General features: G+C 32.2%; 1 protein-coding gene across 50 annotated transcripts in view; it reads right to left on the minus strand.

Annotated features, from left to right (window-relative positions):
* The window catches only part of LOC145252565 (rho GTPase-activating protein 190-like), a 793,870-nt gene that overhangs the window by 567,939 nt on the left and 211,047 nt on the right, over nucleotides 1-14,884 (minus strand). For all 50 annotated transcript variants that reach the window (XM_080112152.1, XM_080112143.1, XM_080112148.1 and 47 more), the window contains exon 3: nucleotides 2,255-2,336. The gene's annotated coding sequence lies outside the window, so the exon portion shown is untranslated. The remainder of the gene's footprint in view (nucleotides 1-2,254; nucleotides 2,337-14,884) is intronic.

Below are 14,884 nucleotides of genomic sequence, written 5' to 3' on the forward strand. Positions count from 1 at the left end.
AAAAGAATGTGTGTGTGTGTGGGGGGGGGATGCCTTCTTTGCCGTTGCATCCATTGCCAAACCGGAAGTGGCGAAGGTTTAAATTAAGGCTAAGCAATCGAAAAGAGGGGATAACTTTAATTTATAGGCGAAAAAAGCGACCCCTCCTTGTAGAAAAGTGCCCAGTTGAGGGTGAAAGAATTAATGTTTTCTACCAATTTTTCAATATTTGCCGTCCGAAGAGTCGAGCTTCAAAACGATATCGATCTCGTGAAAATCTGTTGCCTCTATTGAAAGTTTTAGGCAAACATACATACATGCATGCATACATTTAAACAGATAGAAGAGATTTATATACTAGATTGAGGGGTTTTTTAATATACATAAAATGTAAAAGAACAACTTATGAAATTATTAAATTTTGTTTAAAAAAAAAAAAAAAAAAAAAAAAAAAAAGAATTGAGGTTGATACAGTTTACATGAAGCAATGTGCATAGTGTGAAAGGAGTTTGTGTTTGAAGGCGATGACAATGCGGTTTTGTAGAAAAACGTCATGAAACAAGGAAGTAAAACAAATAATTACAATATTGAAAGATTTCAATAATTTTCGATTATAAAATATTTATTTACCAACATAATGTGTCATACCATAACGGTAATGTGGTGTTAAGTTCTTAATGGAATAAATAATAAATAATTATGGAATTATTTATTTACTTTTGATAACCTCGTAACTTTTGTTTCCATTATTGTGTCCTTTAGTCTTCACATTGTATGGGCAATGTTTCTGACAAGGAGAGAAGAATTGCTGTTTTTTGGGGGTCAGAAGCTATCCTTCTAATACTTAGCATTTGTTCGCTTTTGACCTTGAATTTTTTTTTTGTTTTGTAGCTCCTTACATTAAAAAAAAAATGTTGTTGCCCAGTTGTAAAACATGGTTAAATAAAAAAAAAAATTAAAAAAATGGAACTTGGGTGCCATCTTATCGTATTATTAAACGAAAAAAAAAAATGTTGCGCAGTAAGCGCACATAAGTTGATTTGGTTGGTTGTTTTTGTTTTACGGCATATCAACCCTTTTCGGGTTATTTAATGCCGAATACAAAGATTTTGAGGAAAAATTTTTTTGATAGAATATATTTGTTGTTTTCACGTCGGTTTCTATTTAACCCATAGTTGGGACCCTAACAGGTACTACCACTCCGGGTCAGAGTGGACCTGGGAGCAATGGTAATTAAAGGGTGGCTCCACACTCCCCAAAGCCCACAAGCTGGGGCCTCACCACTGGATATAGTTCAAGGTCATATCCCGCACATAAATTGAGAATTCTAAAAGATAGCAGAGAGAAAACATTAAAAGCAAAAAAAAAAAATGCTGTGTGGTGGACGTGAACTTGCAAGAAACACGTTACCGATCGGACCACGACAACACATGTTATCATGTTGCAAATTTAGCTTTTTAAAATAAAACAACAAATCAACCGAATGCGCAATCAACAAACAGCGTCGAAACCACGATTTTTACCTGATCCTCCCTTCAAGCAAAACATTTCTACATGAAATAATCAACGATTTTATTCTAATTTTTTCGATATCGTATATCTGAGAGATCCCTCTTTCTAAAAATACCATGTTCATGCTGGTTTGATGCAGATGTCAAAAGCTTTTAGTGGACTCCCAAACACATAGATGACAGATTTATATAATAGATTTGAAGAACGAATCAGTGTTTTCTTTCCAAATTAGTACATAATTGGCTTTGAAAAAAGAAAATGACTCACTCGTCCCAATCCCCGACAAAACCTGGCCCACTTTACCCTCCAAAGAATGAATATATTTTTCAAAATATTCATCCAGAACAACACTAATCAAGAATATATCGACGTTGATGCAGTTTATTTAATAGTTTTTTTTTTTTTTTGTGTGTGTGCGTTTTTTTTTTTTTAATTTTTAGCTGGGCATATACACACAGACAACTGCCCTTTATATAATAGATTAGCTGACCTGATCCAGCACTGTCCAAAGTTAGGTATCTATTTATTTCATTTACAAAAGCAAATATTTCTTAATCTGATATACAAATATGCCCAAAATTATGTCCTGACCCTTAAATTACGTTGTAGAATAAATACTACATTAAGATTATTTTTAATGTTTAAAGTTGCTTAAACTTTAAAAAAAGAAAAAAAAAAAAATCTTATTAACCAACTAGAGGGTTTCTGTAATTATCATCACATCAACAATTCTCAAAAGATCAGGATAATAAAAGAAACTTACAATTCAGTTGTTATAGGTCAGTACCATGATCCTCTAAAAGGTAGTACAGTCCTTTTTATAGGAAAATTATCACAGTGGGTATCTGCAAAAAAAAAAAAATATATATATATATATAATATTAAACAATATTTAGATAAAAAAAATTGAAAAGCTGCATACTTAACATGTATTCAAAAAAGTATTCAATACATGAAAAATAAAAAAAAATCAATATAAGTTTGGAAAAAATGAGAACTTTATTTCACTTCAATATATATATATATATATATATATATATATATAAGTGAAAATGTCTGTCTGTCTGTGTACATTTCCCTACACAATAACTGTCAATTTTTCAATCTACAGACTCGAAATTTGATATACAGGGTATTGAGATTTGGGAAAATCTTTGTAATCCGTTTTCAGTCAGAAACTTGGCTATTAAGGAGTCAAAGTTCAACGATTTGACCCTTGAGAACTCTACCAAACTCCTGACAATTTGGGGTTGAAACACTTGAAATTTTAGATATAGGTTCCTTGGACATGGATCTAACTTAATAACTTGATTTGAGCCCAAAACAATAAATGTTAAGGGGTCAAAATTAAAAAAATTTGACCTCTGCGGTGTCTACCAAACTACTCAGACAATTTCTAGCCTAAACATTTGAAATTTTACATAAAGTGTATTCAGAGATAGGGCAAGTTTTGTAATCGGTTTGGCTCGAAAATTTGAGCTACAAATATATAAATCTATGCATGTATGTTTGCATGTCTGCTTAAAACTTTCGACTGAGGTGACGGATTTTCACAAGATCAATATCGCTTTTTGAAGCTCGACTCTTCAGACGACAACATCGAAAAATTGGCTAAAAACATTAATTTCTTCACCCTCAACTGGGTACTTTTCTACAGGGAGGGATCGCTTTTTTTCGCCGATATTTTCGAAAGACATCCCCTCTTTTTGATTGTCTAGCCTTAATTTAAACCTACGTCACTTCCGGTTCGGCGGTGTTCATAACAGCAAAGACGTCACGTTTTTTTTCACGTTCTTTTCCTTTCGCGGTACGGGTTTGAGCCTGCTACAACTTTTTTTTTTTTTTTTTTGCTCAACATACACCTCCAAACAGCCGGGTAACCATGCTAGTATATATATATATTCCAATATTTTTCCCCGATTCCGATACAATTAACAATTCTGATTCTTTATAAATATTTAAATATACAGTTGTTATCCCCCCCCCCCCGGATTACCGTCAAAACGCATGCTAAATGTGGAGATATTTCCCTAAACGAAAAAAGTGCACTTGTGAAAATCATCTATCAATTTTAGTTTTACTAGTAGTTAAAAACCAATAAACATTTATTATTTTATAATTATTACCTGCAAAGAAAGATTTTTCTTTAAACATATTCAAATAAAATAGACATTTAAAAGAATCATTTTGGCATCGAAAAATATGGACAAATGTTTCCGATTCTCCCAAATGTTCCAATTTTTCCAATTCCGATTAGTTGTCCACACACTAATCTATCTTCTATATATATAAAAGCGAAAATGTGTGTATGTATGTATGTCCGCTAAAAACTTTCGACAGACAGAACAAAAATTAACAAACAAATTGAAGCTCCATCGTTCGCCCGAAAAATATCGAAAAATTGGCCAAAAGTGTTAATTTTTTTTCACCCTGAAATCAACAATTTTTTACAGGGAAGGGGGGGGGGTCAACAAAACCGTCCTCTCATGACGAGATCGGTTCTACGCATGCGTCAGATGACGTCATGTCCTGATTTAGTTTAAATATTTGAAGAACTGGCACAATTTCATGTACGTCATGTTAGCTCAGTTGGTTAGAGCATTGGTTCATTATCTAAACGTTTTGGGTTCGAATCGTGGTGTGAGATTTTTATTTTTTTTTCTTCGATTTTTTAAATTTTAATATTGAAGCAGTGTTATTTAAGCCATTTTTCATGTAACGTTCGTTTTTCTATTTTTTTTTTTTTTTTTTACTTCACTTATTCTCAGGTTTTCATTAACACCCCCACCCCAACTGACCATACAAACCCCAAAACACCCGGGTACCCACCGATTTTTTAAATTTTAATATCGAAACAGGCTTATTTAAGCCATTTTTCACTTTTTTTTTTTCCAGAAGTTTTAACGTTCGTTTTTCTGTTTTCTTTTTTGTTTTTTCAATTTTTACATTTAACATCGTTCGTTTGCCTTATGTTAGTTTTTTTTCTCTCAATGTTTTGATTACCCCTCCCCACCGCCCATTGGCAAGTGAGAACTCTTTATAACATGGTATTTCGAAGCCTAATGCTTCTCATCAGAAGAGTAGAGAAGATGCTAGGTAACAATAGGGATGCGACATCTAGCAATATTTACATTAGGAGTGAAATAAATAATTGAGGCTGAATGGGGGGAACTATATTGATCTGTGATATAGGAGGTGTAATTTGTAATATATAATGCAGGTGGGTATATAGCGTATCTGTCATAGTGAGTTTAATGTATGTGGACAGTATGTGTGTTTAACCTCTCGGGAAGAATATAGGGTAAGTTACTTGTAAGTTTCTCATTTAAAAATGTGTAGATGTGTTGTAGATATGGAGGGGGGGGTCTACATGCTATATATATATATATATATATATATATATATATATATATATATATATATATATATATATATGACGTGTTTGGTGGAAGAATAATGTAAGCACCAGAAGTTGAAATTTTGAGATTTTTGTAGCAAAGCACATAAAATATCAAGGCGAAATCTAATCACAAAAAAATCATTACTGAATTCAAAGTATTTATGTGAAAGTCAGCGTTTGAATATTTAATATACGTCTGTTGAAATGTGGATACTTAAGACCATACCTGATTACATTCTATTTGTTTCGATTTTCTCCAGACTTGCAAATCAACGAGAGCTAATATCATTGTTGTTCATTAAAGTCGAACATGTAAAAAATTAAATTTTGTAAGCCCATTCAAATATGACTGGAAGAAAGAACAAGAAAGGTTGTAAAAATAGGTGGCCCGGAAAAGGTTGCATTAATATTCAAATATATTCCGGAAAATAGGAAATTACGAGCAAAATCATTATGCTCCAAAAATTTAACCTTTTTTCTTTTTTTTTTTGTGAAAAGAATCAAGTGGCACTTGTGTCGTTCTTCCACCGAACGAGTCATTCTAATCTCCCGAACGGCTGTAATAGTGACACCCTGCACTGATGATTCCCAAAGGGATGAAACACTAGTGTCTGTAGGTATTTACAAAAAAAAAGATATTGTAATAATTATGTCAGCCCTACTAAGAACTCTGTTCTTATTGTTGAGCACTTTAAAGTTAAAATAAAAGCTCGCATGGGCAGATCATTATGTCATAATAGTTAGATCACTATGGACGGACATCTTAAAATTTAATAATAAATGTTTAAATTTCAACGATATTTCTCACAGTTAAAGTTGGCCGTGTGGTTTGTTTCTTGCTAATGGAGTCAGAGATGGCTTAGTGGCCGTGTTCAAATCTCCTGACGATTCCCAAAAGGATGAAACACTAGTGTCTACAGGTATTTAAAAAATTATAGTAATAATTATATATTTCTGTGGAAATATTTTTTTTTATTAACTCGCATTTCCGCTTTATAAATACCAATCCTTATTTCAAAAGTTCAATGTAATTACAGAAACAAATAAATGACTAGTCTATACTCCAAATTTCATGATGTTGACCATCTTACAATTTATTCCTTTAATTCAGTTGACATTTACACTCCTTGACAGTGTTTCGTAGCACAAAATCATTCACTTAATTATTATATCAATCAATGAGCCTTTTACCCTTAACTCATCAGAAGAAATAGTAACTATCAACTCACCAAAAGGAAATAAAATGCGTTTTTGGCATGATTAAAAAATCCGAAAATTAGAAGAGAAGCTGCGACTACCTTATTTGCTTACATTACACCATTTTGAACTTAGAAATAAAGTCACTAAAACCTAAATATTCGTATTAACAAATGACATTAGTTTCGGTATATACTACTAGAAATGTTCTATTTAGTAATTAATAAATTTATTATTTATATACATATGTATACATACATATACTTTTTATTTGTTTTGTATAAGCATTTATATGTCACTACACATGTTCAGTCGGCAGAGACCTCTTCAGATGATATTGCTTATACAGATGTATAAGCAATATCACTTCAAGATGTCTCTAGTTACTTGTAATGGGCTGACCGAAACACGCTCATGTGTAGTAGCAGATGAATGCTTATGTAATACAAATAAAAAGTGTATCTTTTACTTCGGTATTGAGCACTCTTGTATGAACCACGTTAAAATTTTAACGTGGTTAAGTGCTCAATACCTTCACTTCTGGAAAATATTAACCTGGAATAATTTATATACGTAGTCATCCATATATATATATTACATATACATACACACAGTCATATATCTCCAGAGATGGCAAAAAGTTGAAATTGAGATAAATTTCTTAGTCAGCCAGAGCCCCTCCCCCCGGTATATATATGTTCATTTAAAGTGCAATGCAATACAAAAAAAAAAAAAAGTTCTAAATAGCTTAAATCGGTTTAAACGAAGTCAAAATTAAGATAGATATTGAATGCACATGTTTGGAAGAGAGGTTTATAAAGTCATCTAACTCTTCTCATAAATCTTTTGATGTTTTAGACTTCATAGCAAAATGAACATTTTCTGAGAGAACTGTCGTAAGGAAAAGGACGACAAGATGGAGATAGGAAGAAAGAAAAACACAGAAAAAGAGAAAAAATAAAGCGTAAGAGAGAAGATAGAGGGAGAATAAAGTCGAGTATAGAAGGTCCCCCTCCACGAGTAAAAAAAAAAAAAAAATTACTTTCACCATGACTAATGTTTGTGCAAAATTTCAAAAGAAAAAATCCAAGGCGTGGTTATTGAGAAAAGGACAAACGGGAGTGAATTACTACGTTTAATCCCTCCTTTGTCAGGAACCAAAAAGAAATATAATCCAGCCAAATAGCAAAAAGAAAGAAAAAAAAGGAAGATTCTAGTGATTTGGTAATAATCAGCTTTTTCTTATATATATATATATATATATATATATATATAGCATATTCTGTCAAACAAAGCAGAGAATTCACATCATTAAAAGTTCTAATGATTGAAGTAAAAATTTTCTGGATAAAGCAGAATTCCATTAAAAAGCAAAGAACTCACATTTTTTAATGCAAGTGTTGAGTTTGCTAATGAACAGCCAATTGTGATAATCTTTTGCTGATACAGACTACTCTCCTGAAAGGGGGAAAGTAATATCTGGGAGGATGAGAACAGATACTATCCACCCCACATGCACACACATTGAACTGACCATTGAAGTAATAGCAAAGTTCTGACTTCAGAAATAAAATAAATCCTCATTACTAATAGACTCATAACATTGTTAACACAGAATTATTGAAGTTTCTGCAATGATTATTTCTCGACAACAGAGAAAGAGCTAGAATCTAAACTCATTCTATCTACATGCAGAATTTAGAACAAAGTTTTAATCCCTTCCTGTCACATCCTTCAAAGTGGACAGGCGGTTCATCCAGTAATCACAAAGGAGAAGTTCTCCGAAAAATGCTCTGTCGATAGAAATTCCATTTGATGTTTTAGGTACACAGAAACAGAAAGGGAAGTTCTTTGCAATTTTGGTAAATAAATAAGTTATTGCTGTGAATGTTTTACACGGAGGAACATTAGGCTGATGCTCAATCGAACAACTTCCATGGAAATGCTACTTAAAAAAAAAAAAAAAAAAAAAAAAAAAAAGCTGTGCAATGCAGCGTTCCCCTGCCATGAATGAAAAATTTACTTTCACCATGACTAATGTTTATTCAAAATTCAAAAGAAAAATTCGAGTGTTATTGAGAAAAGTGCAAACAGACGAACGATTTGGGGGCAATTTTACTCCTATAATGCCCCCCTCTGGGGGGGGGGGACCAGAGTTATCCTGGAAAATCCGTTCTGGCAAAAAGTTACTTTCACCATGACTAATGTTTGTGCAAAATAAAAAACATCCAAGGCGTGGTTATTGAGAAAAGTGCGAACAAACAGGAGTGAATTCTTCTTTGTCAGAAGACAAAGAAAAAAAAAAAAAAAAAAGAGGGGGGGGTCATTTTCATTCGTGTCCATTATTGAAGGCCGACCACAGTAGCCATACATTATTTTCATACAAGGATGATTAAAAATGAAATAGGCTTTTTATAAAAAAAAAAAAAAAAAAAAAAAAAAAGCTCCACATCTGTTAGATGAAAAAAAAAAAAAAAAAAAAAAAAAAAAGATAACCAAATTTTACTACTCAAAGAAAAGAGTGAAACCATGACGTTATATGTGAAATTTCTTTCGAAATATCTGTATCTTGGAAATTCAATATCCCTTTTTTTTTTTTTTTTTTTTTTTTTTTTTACTATTTAAAAATATAAACTCCACATATATCGAAATGGGAAATTTCAGCAGATAAAAAGACCGTGGAAGAAAACGAACTCTTCTGGAAACACATTTGCTTCCTCAAGAAAGACTTTTTCTAATCTTTGTATTAATAAACTTATCAAATAAGATCTTCAGTGTGCGTTTCGCCCAGAAGTGACTTCCGGCATTTCTTGTTTATACACATTGAACTTTTTTCTTTTCTTTTTTTTAAAATTTATTATTAAATGAACTAGATTTTTTATCCTATTAAAAACGGGCAAAAGTTATAGCCCGTTGATATGAGTATTTTTTTTTTTATTTCAATTAACAGCTATATCTCTTAGTCTTCCTACTTGTTCTACTTTTTCTTGTAAACTGCGTTGATTTGCCTGAAATTTTTTATGAATCTTTGTTATGATAAGGTGCAGCAAATTAAATATTATAGTATTCATTTGATGCCCAGTAAGGGATTAATACGGATTAGTATTTAATGCAAAAATGAGCACAAATTTAAACACATACAACTATCAATTTGGTATAATGCACTCATTCTGAATCAACATGCTATGAAGGTAGACACCGCCAAAAATGGCCGAAAAACCAAGTTGTTATTTTTTTTAAAACGAAATTACATTTATTAAAATCCATTATTTCTGAGTAACTTTTTTTTCCAGAAAGATAAAACCTTAAATTTTATCATATAGAAAGCAGAATAATGTAAAACTTTTTCTACTATTTTTAATTAAATTTTAAATGTTAAAATTTCCCCAAAAGTTAACAATTGACATTTTTTTGTCTTACACAAAAAAAAACGTATATAAATAGTTAAAAAAAAAAAAAAAAAAGGTTTTTGAAAGAATTAATTTGTTTATTTCTTGTCTAACTAAGATTTAGGGTGATTTTCTATGAGAATATGCAAAAATATTATGATATAAGTACCTGGATTTCAAATAATTCCACTTATTCATATAGGCAACCAGTTACTTCGTGTCGATTCGATACAATGTTTACATTTGTACTTGATAAAAAGAAAACTACCGAAGACCAAACAAGCCAAAAGAAAACTTATTTTTCAGTGACGAAAATTTCAATGTATTATTAACGGTGAGGCCGGCCAGTACCAGATGGGTGATCATTTGTAGGAGTTTGGTTTTTAATGTGTATGTATGTGGGGGTCAAGTTCTATAAGATGAGGAGGGGGAATTTAAAGCAGAATAAGAAATTATTTCCGCGCGTTTGGGCCACCGTAGTTGAAAGGCGGCAAACGTTTTCAAACGGGATCGAAAAAATGATATTTTTAACACAATATTTATCGATATTTTTTTTTTGTATCGATTCTTCAAAGCAGTCCCATGCACACAACCCTAGTATATAGCACTACCAGTAAAACTAAAATTGATAGTGCGTGACAAGTGTGTTTTTATGTTTATGAATGTATCTGTACTCTTTGTGAAGAACTTTGCAGCTAATTCTACTCTATGCGATCATTTCCTCCTGTGTCTGAAAACACGTCATGCGACATACAAACATCTGTGCGTGATGTTGCCAAGCTAATCAAAAACCTCAATTCCATTAAAACAACTGGCCCTGACGGCATTTCAATTATAGTGCTGAAAAAGCTTCAACCAGAACTAGCTCCCATACTTACAAAGCTGTTTAAGCTTAAGGAGAATTGCTTCCCAACACCCTGGAAAACCTCATCAGTACGTACTGTATTTAAAAATTCAGGTGGTCGGTTATTTCTCTCTCAATACAGACCAATCAGTCTCCTGTACGTCATGAGTAAGGCTATGACAACAGAATATTCTTTCCATTGTTTTGATTCGAGTACGTATCCGACACAGTAAATCAACCGAGAACCACATCACTATATATAAAACATATAAGTTGTCAATAGATACACACTTGAGAGTCAAAACAATGAAAAGAATATGCTGTTGTCCTGGCCATAGTCATGAGTCAGTTGCTGGAATCGGTTAAATAGAAAATAGTCAACCACATCAGCAAAAAATAATCTATTCACTGACATGCAATATGGTTTCTGTTCTGCTAGATTTACATTGGATGTGCTAACAGTTATATCTCATAGAATTAGCCAATCTCTCGATGGAGGCTTCCTTTCTAGAGCAATTGTTCTTAACATATCAAAGGCCTTTAATAGGGTATGGCATAAAGGCATACTCCACAAAATCTCCAGCTATGATATAGTTGGAAATGTCTTTTCAATTATTAAATCATTTCTCTGATAGGGTCATAAGAGTAGTGGTTGATGGGCAGAAATCAGAAGCTCACAGTATTAATGCTGGCGTCCCTCAGGGGTCTATTCTGGATCCAATTCTCTCCCTGATTTACATCAATGATCTTCCAAATCACATCCTAAGATCAATCATGGACATTTATGCTGACGGCACTACCATCTATGGCAACACTTCAAAAGGCCATAAACAACTGTTCCCTCTCATTCTCTCTCCTCTGATCTTGAGTATGTGGTGCAATGGGGAAAGAGGTGGCTAGTTAATTTTATGCATCTAAAACTAAGCTTCTATATTTACATCATAAATAAGAGTTCCACAGGCGTGCACTTCTAAGAAAGAAGCTTTGTTCATGGAATCTACGTTTTGATTTAGGCACAGATAAAGAGTGGGGAAAATTATTGACAGTGGTTTCAGCTACATGGGTGCTTTTCGTGAAATATTAGTGAGGGGGGACCAGAGATTGGAGCTCAGATGAGCACTTGCCATGGAAATAACGATAAAACAAAGACAGGCTTGCAACGTCATACTTGCATGAATACACGTATTATAGCTTGCGGATGCCAAGAAATAATTTATGTCTTACAAAAAAAACAAAAAACAAAAAAAAACATCATCAAAAAGGAAATTATCTGTGCAACAAAGAGCCAGGAGACGAACCATTTAACTTGTCTAGAATCTACAGTCGACTTACACACAGGTAATACTTAAAATGACACAATTTTTGGTTTTAAAATGCCCATCAACTTATATACAAGATTGACTTGTATACAAGTATATATGGTAAGTAAATTAGTGCGAATTTGGACAAGGGTCCCACCTAAGTACTAAACATGAGCTAGACTAACAAGTAGTTAGTCTTGTTGCTTTTCTGGTTAATAAAAATTGTGCCCTTTCTCCCCCCCCCCCGCATAAAACATTACATACATGGATGTAATTATCTCATTTCTATCATTTTACAGAGATAACAGAAGAAAAAAAAATTTAAAAAATCAAGCTATGGCACATTGAAACTGATATAAATGACAATTTCGTAGAGAAAATCAATTCATATGACCAATATTAATTCCACTTGGTTCGTTGCCTTTTTTGCTTAATAAAAATTGAGCTCTTTCTTTTCTCTCGTAAAATATTACAGATGTGAATAACGTGATACTCATCACATTTCTCTTCCAAAGATAACACTTTCTGCCGTACATCTTCCAGAAAAGATTTATTTTTTAAAAGATTGATTTTTAGATTAGTTAAGTAATGTTTAGCTCATGTTAGAATTAATAATATCTGCTGACGAAAAGAAAAATGAAGTTATTAATAGATCAAGAATAGAATCAGTTTTCATGATCAGCATTTCAAAGAATTTTCAGAGTCAGCAAGAAATGGTTCTTATGGTTCATAACAGGTACCTCCCCACACACACACATACAAATTAGTGATGTGATGATTTCAATACCCCCCACCCATTTCAATACAATTACAGATTCCGTACTAAATATATCTATACTCCTATATTAAAAAAAAAAAAAAAATTTTGTGCGTATTGATATTCATATTAAAAACCCTCTTTTCTATTTATTTAAAAGAAAATACAACTTTCCCATATACGAGTCGTGGAATTGCATTCACTAGAAAAAGATTTAGCTAACTTGCACATTCTTTTAAACATTCATTTAAATTGATTCCCTATTAGATTTTTTTGGTTTTCTTATTGGATGATCATTTTTAGTTAATTATTACGTGCAATTATATTCATGCAGATATTCTACATGATTTATACTTGTGTAATATTTGCGTAAAAAGTTTATAGTAAACAAACCTTTCTATTTGTTTAAACAATTTTGCCTACTAAACTCCAGTGTCAATTTTTAGTCTACAGGCATGAAACTTAATACCTAGGGTATTCGAACCCATGCAAAACTTTATATTTAGGTTTTAGCTGGGGAAAATTGATGCAAAAGTGTGAAAATTAAAAAAAAAAAAATGGAATTTGCCAGGTGAAGGTCGAACGACGGCATTACAAATATGCATGCATAACGTAATAGCTTTTGCTTCATGTTTTAATTTTTAGCTTTGCAGCAAACATGTTTTCATAGCTCAGGCATAATTTCAAAGGAAAAAGTCAATCATAAGCTAAACGTTTTGGTTTTGATTCTCAGTGGTGACGCACAAGTCATTTTTCTTTTTTTTTTTCTTTTATAACTTTTTAAATCATTACTATATATTGGGTCCAATATAATATAAATATAAAATCTGCATTAATAAGAATATAATATCATATTTAAGCATATTTTACAATCAGGCAATGCCAGACGGTCTGCTAGTATATATATATATATATATATATGTGTGTGTGTGTGTGTGATGAAAATCATGGAATTAATATTACAACATAATGGGGAAACAATTTATTAATATATCCGTCAACGTTTGGTCTTCATTTCAAAACTTTCGCTTTTATTAATTTGAAGGAATAGCATACAAATCCAATTTGAAAATATGTAACGTTTGTAACATGAAAAAATGATTTTGTTACAAATGAAACAGAATTTTTTTTTAAATTTTAAATATAAAGGACCAATGAAATAAGCAAAGAAACTACATACAAAACTGAGATTCGTGCTGATTACAATATTTTGTTTCATTGACAAAATTTTGAAATGAAATATAAAAAATCTGCAAGTTTTACTTATTGTTGCTTTACTTATACTTATATGCAGTATAAAAATGAGTAGAAAAGCTGTGCGTGTGTATGTGTGTGAAAAATCTTTATTCACTATATTGTTTTGAGTATACTTATCTTCAGCTATGACAAAGCCAGGAGAATTTTTTTTTTTTTTTTTTTTTTTTTACATAAGATATTTTCACATCAGAAATAACATTTCAAATGAATAGAAAAAAAACATGAATAAAAAAACAACATGAATAAAAAAAAAAAGAAAAAAAAAAGAAATAAAAACAGTTACATTGAATTTTCCTGACCGTCCAGTCAAGTCCAAAAGTATTTCTATTTTTAACTGACAAATTTTTTTTAATTTCTCATCTATCTACTATATTAATAAAATGATTGTAATTTTTCCCCATGCAATTTTTGACATAGAAAAACAACAGAACACTTCCTATGATAATTTCTAACACTAAGAACTACTAAAACGAGTTTCTTAAAAAAAAAAAAAGAAAACACGATTATATATTGTGGCTTCCTCCAGTCTTGACAGACTATGGATACCCACTGTAAGGGTGCCTGCATGAGAAATTTGTGAGGCAAGAGTTGCGCAGTCTCCAACCATGCCTCTCTTGAGTCAACATTATTGCATACCAGTGGCAAGTTAAGGTACAGGACGACTGGAAACAATGCCGAGATAAGCGGAGAGCACATACAGCACCTAGAATTTCCAAATGGTTACCCATCTGGCACTAGCCAGGCTCAACATTGCTTAACTTTGGTGATCTGGCGAGAACCAGTGTGTCAACGTGATTATGCTGATTATCTATCTATATATATATATATTACACACACTTATATAGTGAACTGAGAAGAATAGAAATTATCTGTTATCTGTCTATCTATCGGTGTATCTGTTTATCTATCCAGCTATCGATCAATATATCTATCTAGTGAAGTAAACGAGATGTGAACTATGTTTTGATAAAGTTGTCAAAACTGTAAACTTGACAAGTTGCAGTGGAAGGTCTCATAGCTGACCAGAAGGACGTGTTTGTCTGACTGTCACATGTTCTAGTTAGCTGGACAGAGTTAATTTGGAGTCAAGACGTCAAACAGAGCAGATGGGTTAACAGATCGTCTTCCCTTCCTGGGGAGGGAGCTGACGTGTCTCAAAATGGAGACTAAGAGAAATCCACAAGCATATGTTCACTTTCCATTTCTTCTGTGGATGAGACCTGGGAAGTGACATAAAAGCTATATAAA

This window comes from Euprymna scolopes, chromosome 29, assembly GCF_053919585.1.
Source record: "Euprymna scolopes isolate OS-2025 chromosome 29, ASM5391958v1, whole genome shotgun sequence".
Taxonomy (NCBI): Eukaryota; Metazoa; Mollusca; class Cephalopoda; order Sepiida; family Sepiolidae; genus Euprymna; species Euprymna scolopes.